Source organism: Salmo salar, chromosome 22 (assembly GCF_965601325.2).
Source record: "Salmo salar chromosome 22, fSalSal1, whole genome shotgun sequence".
Lineage (NCBI taxonomy): Eukaryota > Metazoa > Chordata > Actinopteri > Salmoniformes > Salmonidae > Salmo > Salmo salar.
The window spans coordinates 15576920-15582987 of record NC_138312.1 but is presented as its reverse complement, the minus strand read 5'-3'; the positions used below and the strand labels follow the sequence as shown (position 1 = coordinate 15582987).

Genomic DNA, 6068 nt, shown 5'->3' with positions numbered 1-6068 from the left:
AGAAGTGAGTGCTACGTGGCGATAGTCATTCAGTTCAGTTACCTTTGCCTTCTTGGGTACAGGAACAATGGTGGAAACATTGAAGCATGTGGGGACAGCAGACTGGGATAGGGATTGATTGAATATGTCCGTAAACACACCAGCCAGCTGGTCTGTGCATGCTCTGAGGACGCGGCTAGGGATGCCGTCAGGGGCCGGCAGCCTTGCGAGGGTTAACACATTAAATGTCTTACTCACGTCGGTCACGGAGAAGGAGAGCCCACAGTCCATGGTAACGGGCTGCGTTGGTGGCACTGTGTTATCCTCAAAGTTGGAAAAGTTGATAACACTCTGTATGCTTAGGTGGGATGGTACAGTAATTGTACTGCAGTGGTTAGAGATACTCTGCCCCATGACATTGTCGAGTACTCTCTGCTCATCAAATACTGAAACAGGTGTTCTCAGTCTGACAACAAATCAAATTGTACAGTATTTGATGGAGCACTCTTTGTAATGTGGAGTGTGCCTCATATAAAGATCCTATTACACACAGTGCTCCTTGAATTCATTGTGTAATCCAGTCAATGTGATTAAAATGGCCTGAATTAGATTAGGTTGGATTCTATTCAGTCTGTTCATTCCCTCTCTCAGACGTATCAGGTTAAGCACTTGAGAGAACATGGTGAAATCTATTAAATGTGGAAAGGGATGTATAGAATTGTTTTGGAACTAGCCTGTAACATTTTACAAGAAACCCCAGGTCCTAGGTCATGGGGCAGGGTTGTCATCCAATTACATCACTCTCAGCCATAAACATAGTTTTTCCTGCAATAATTGACTCTGTCCAGACCACAACAGCTACCCAGAATAACTGTATCCAACTATTGCCCTTATAACCTAGTTGACAGCATGCATTTCTAATTTGTTACAGCATGTTACTCATCACTGAGCAGAGCTTAGATGGCAGGTGTCTCCTGAAAATCCAAATTAGCACCCAGTAATATGGCGGAGGTTGAAAAGCTAATTTGATCGCTACCTGACCTCCCCCACCCCACACAGCTGATCAGTGGCACAGAGATTGAGCAAGTGCTTTAATGATGTTGCTGCTGCTGTCTGAGGTTGTGAAACAATCCCTCCCCACAGGGAGTAGTATGGCGTCTCCCTCCCTAATATGACCGTTAGGTTCTCATACATTGGGAATTAGCTGTTGACATATCGACACAAATTATGTGAATGTATTTTTTTTTTTATTATTTGTATTGTGTGGCTCATTAATAGCCTACCTGCATTATGTGGTTCCTATACAAACCTATACCACCCATGCCCTTGGATAATCTATCTGCCATATTCTGTGAAGTTGTTTGATCACATTCACAATTCTAATTCCCTTTACCTCTGATTTGCACTCACAATTTCAATTCAATTTTCCTCCCATTCAATATACTGTATGTCTTCATTCGAGGTGGCTGTCAACCCCCCCCCCCCCCCCCCCACACACACACACAGAAACCTGCCTGCCCATTTTGCTCGCGCAATAACGTTGCTGTCATTGAGGTTGTTTTAACCCGGTCACACCGTTGAGAAGTTGTGGAGGGTTTTCTCGGTTGCCATGGATTTCTAAAAGCTATTGACAGCGATAGGGTCCCTCTCTCTGAATGTCTTTGTAAAAGAAAACCTATTACTTCTCCTTTTTTCTTTTTTTCAGGGGGAGCGATAGCATCTACGGTGAAGAAAGCGTTCTCGTGTCATTCTAGTTCCGTCTGACCAATTGCGCACGTTTTGAGATTCAGTAGCGATAAGTATCTCAGGCGGCTGTGAACGAAATTCAACCTCTGCAAACTGCTTGAACGATAGGAACTGCTCTTAAAAAAAGTAAGTGTATTTACTTTCGCAAATCTATCTTTGTATATATTTACGGTAAATGCATAAATGTTTTTCTCCCTGATCTGGTCTTGTTCATTAGTTCGTAATTTTGTGATACTTTGCTCCAAAGTTGGCAAGCATAAATAATCATAGCCGGTGTATCAAGTAGGCTACTAAGATAGCCTATAGCGAATTGCCTATCATCGAAGAATGACTTGTAGAATAAAATAGAACACGTCAGAGTGAATATACAAATCACTCATACGCTAATGCCACTAGCTGTAGCCTAGAATGGATGTCTCTATTGCCAATGTAATGCCATTATAAACAATGTTGGTTTACATGCGTTCATCTTATTGATTTCACTTACATCTACATGGATTTCTTAAAACAATATCCATTGATCACACAGCATGCATAGTGTTTTATGTTGCATAGCAATACTATTGTTGGCAGGGATGCTGAGTCAATAGTGCAGAATTTCAACGTTTTTTTCACAACTTGGAATGGTAGCCCAGACAATTTCGGGAAACCCTATGGACACCTTATATCTAATTTGTTATTGGGGGCATGGGGAGAAACTGACCGCTGCCCCTAATGTCATCTGCCACTGTGAGCTACTTTTCTCCATCAAGGAAATTCATCTCCGTCATATGCATTGCTATGGATTATGAGGCAAGTGTTGTTTGTGGAGAGCACATGGCCTCACAATATGATGAGTGATTTGTCTTTAACGCGTCCAATGTAAGTCACATTTGAAGCAGCAGATTGCTTTTATTGGAGCCTCTACATTTCATAATTGATTTTGAGCAAGATAGAACCCGGTGGTGATGATTCGTTTTTGTGCGAGTCTAAAGATACCAGTATGTACAGCATAATGAAGCACGCATTGTTTTGCCTCAGTGGTTCCTCTCAGAATGTGCTTTTAGTCATTAAAACAACTAAGTAGTAAACATTTTGGTCGGTTGTTTCCCAACACACAGTACAGTGCCTCTTGGGGATTACGTGCTTGGAGAACCTAAGAGGAAAACCTGTTTTGATATGCTTCCATTCTTCTTCATCTTGTGCTTGTGTGCAGCAACACTTGCCAAGCCACATCAATTAGAGGGACCTTGCGAAGGTCACACTTCCATTTCTGGACAAATCAGCCTGTTCCCCAAGAAGAAGAAGAAAAAAAGGCAAGTTATTTTTACCCCTTTCTCAGGTAAAGGTGGCCAGGCACATCCAATGTGGATTGATGGGCCTATACCTAGATCCTGCAGTATGTATGTACAAAGAGTTTATACCACCTGAAGTGTGATATCCTGTAGGGATGTCGTGCTGAACCAGGTAGCTCGTTATTATTCCACGCTAAAGATGGAGCCTCTCATGGCATCGCGGATCGCGCGTCGTCCCAAGCCTCTCAGTATTCAGGCCACTTGTGCTTTGTGCCTAAATGTAGGTCGAATACTTCTCACCGAACAACTTGAATGAAGTCCAGTGTAATTGGACAAGGAAGGGCTCCACCACCAACTCCCTTCAGGTCCAGGTCAGCCACGGCAACATCTCTCACCACTTAACATGCGACTCCGACCGGACCAGATTTCATGCCTATTTTGTTTTTAGGTAAAGAAAGTGCATGAAAAATACCAGATTGTGTCGGGGTAGTAAAGCTACTAGCATAGACATTCAACGTAGTTTGAAGACTGAACAGTAGACTCTAAAAAACTCAGACAACATCCATTTCATTCCCTTACTCTCTCTTCCATACACAGACCAGAATACAGTCAGTCATACAAACACACACCTGTGCCTGTAACTACGTTTGCTGCATTGCCTTTTCATTTACATGCAATCCCTAATACAAATAAGCAATGCCTCCTGAGACAGCATGACTTTTGAAGCTGTGAGAGACACACTGTGTGTGTGTGTGTGTGTGTGTGTGTGTGTGTGTGTGTGTGTGTGTGTGTGTGTGTGTGTGTGTGTGTGTGTGTGTGTGTGTGTGTGTGTGTGTGTGTGTGTGTGTGTGTGTGTGTGTGTGTGTGTGTGTGTGTGTGTGTGTGTGGAGAGAGAGAGAATGAGAAAGAGAGAGAGAGAAGTGGGAGGAAGAGAGAGAGACAGGGAGAGACAGGGAGATGGAAGAAGAGGGAGGGAGAGAGAGGGTGGGGAAGAAGAGGGAAAGAGAGAGAGAGAGAGACACTCCATTATTCTACCGGTACCCTCCTGACTGATGGAATCCGTATTACACACACAGGCTACTATTAGAGATTAGAGATGAGCTTGACAACAGGAAGCAGAGATGAATTGCTGTACAGATGTAATTGCCCATTGATGATGCCCCTTTATCCCTTCATCTCTAAAACACTGGCGATAGATAACACAGATTAGCCTTTCTTGACCCTCCCTGGACTGTGACAGAGAGAGCAATTATACTGACCCAGGAACAGATACCGATATCATAAACACTGATTATATGAAACATTGTGACACGCCTAGCTGTACTCCAGACAGCAGACTCTGTATCGTATCGACAGTGTGTTGGAAGGTGTGGTGGAGCCTAGCAAGTACCCAGGCTTAATTGAACTTCCGTCGGTACAAGCTATTACAGTGACAACTCCTGCTCCCTTTAGTGCAGGCAGTGTTCACAGTGCTGCAGCTCTGCCTGAGCCCTCCTCTTTCATGTTTACTGCTGGTGACAGGAGGAAGAAGCAATCTGCCCTGTATGTTCTGGAAATATGTTTGGTTACATGAAATATTCATTTATCGTTCTCCATAATCCCTGCCTGCTTTTCTGGAAATGTGGATACAGTATCCGTTCTTGTTATGATACTTTTAAAATAGACTTGGGTAGAGATAGCGGCAAAGGAATGATTCTGTCCATTCAGCCTTGGAGGGGTTGGGTGGTGTCACATCCTGACCAGTAAAAGAGGGTTGTTTGTTATTGTAGTTTGGTCAGGGCGTGACAGGGGGTGTTTGTTTAGAGTGTTTCAGAGTTTGTTGGGCTATGTTCTATGTTAGTCTATTTCTATGTTAGTTCTAGTATGTCTATTTCTATGTGGTGTTTATTGGGTGGACCTTCAGTTGGAAGCAGCTGCTCCTCGTTGCTTCTAATTGAAGGTCCTATTTAAGAGGGGTGTTTTTTCTATGGGATTTGTGGGTAGTTATTTCCTGTTTTGTGTTCGTGCACCTGACGGGACTGTTCAGTGTCGTTTGTTGTTTTTGTATACGTGTTTCTTTTGTTTTCCTTCTTTAATAAAATAAGAAGATGAGTTTACACGTTCCCGCTGCGTCTTGGTCCAATCCCTACGACACCCGTGACAGAACTACCCACCACCAACGGACCAAGCAGCGGAGGAAGGAGCAGCAGCAGAGCTATAAGGAATCATGGACATGGGAGCAGATACTAGCGGGAGAAGGACCATGGAGGAAGGCTGGAGAGAACAGAGAATGCTATGCTGGGACACGGCTAGCAAGGAAGCCTGAGAGGCACCCCCAATAATTTATTTTTGGGGGGGCACACGGGTAGTTTGGCTGGGCCAAGGGTGAGCCCTAAGCCAACTCCCCGTGCTTATTATGGGGAGCGTGTGGAGTGGAGAGCGCCGGTGTATGCGGAAGTGCGCACGATCTCGCCCATGCGCACACACAGTCCGGTGCGAGCGATCCCAGCCCCTCGCAAGTTCCGTGCTAGAGTGGGCATCCAGCCTGGAAGGAGGATGCCTGCGCAGCACATCTGGCCACCAGTGCGCCTCCTAGGTCCAGGCTACCCTACGCCTGCTTTACGCACGGCAGCCATCAGGCCTCTGCACAGCTCAGTTCGCCCTGTGCCAGCACTCCGCTCGTGCAGGGCTACTATTACCATCCAGCCAGGACGGGTTGTGCAGGAGGTGCGCTCCAGACCTCCAGTGCCTACTCATGGCCCGGTGTATCCAGTTCCCGCTCCTCGCACTAGCCTTGGGGTGCGTGTCTCGAGTTTGGTACCTCCAGTACCAGCCCCACGCACCAGGCCTCCAGTGCGTCAGCCCAGTCCAGCTCGTCCTGCTCCTGCTCCTCGCACTAGCCCTGTGGTGCGTGTCCCTAGTCTGGCGCCTCCTAAGCCAGCCCAACGCATCAGGCCTTCAGTGCGCAGTCCCCGTCCAGAGCTTCTGGCAACAGTGCCCTGTTTAGAGTGTCCGGCAACAGTGCCCCGTCCAGAGTGTCCGGCAACAGTGCCCCGTCCAGAGCTTCCGGCGACAGTACCCCATCTGGAG

The 6068-nt window shown here is 46.1% G+C and overlaps 1 protein-coding gene across 6 annotated transcripts in view; it reads left to right on the top strand.

Annotated features, from left to right (window-relative positions):
* The first annotated feature begins 1524 nt into the window (after positions 1–1524).
* Positions 1525–6068, top strand: part of chl1b (cell adhesion molecule L1-like b) — a 75673-nt gene continuing 71129 nt past the window's right edge. For 3 of the 6 annotated variants that reach the window (XM_082967395.1, XM_082967392.1, XM_014166368.3), the window contains exon 1: positions 1526–1851. The gene's annotated coding sequence lies outside the window, so the exon portion shown is untranslated. Of the gene's footprint in view, positions 1852–6068 lie in introns of all 6 variants that reach the window. The other 3 variants (XM_082967394.1, XM_014166367.3, XM_014166369.3) reach the window with 2 other exon arrangements.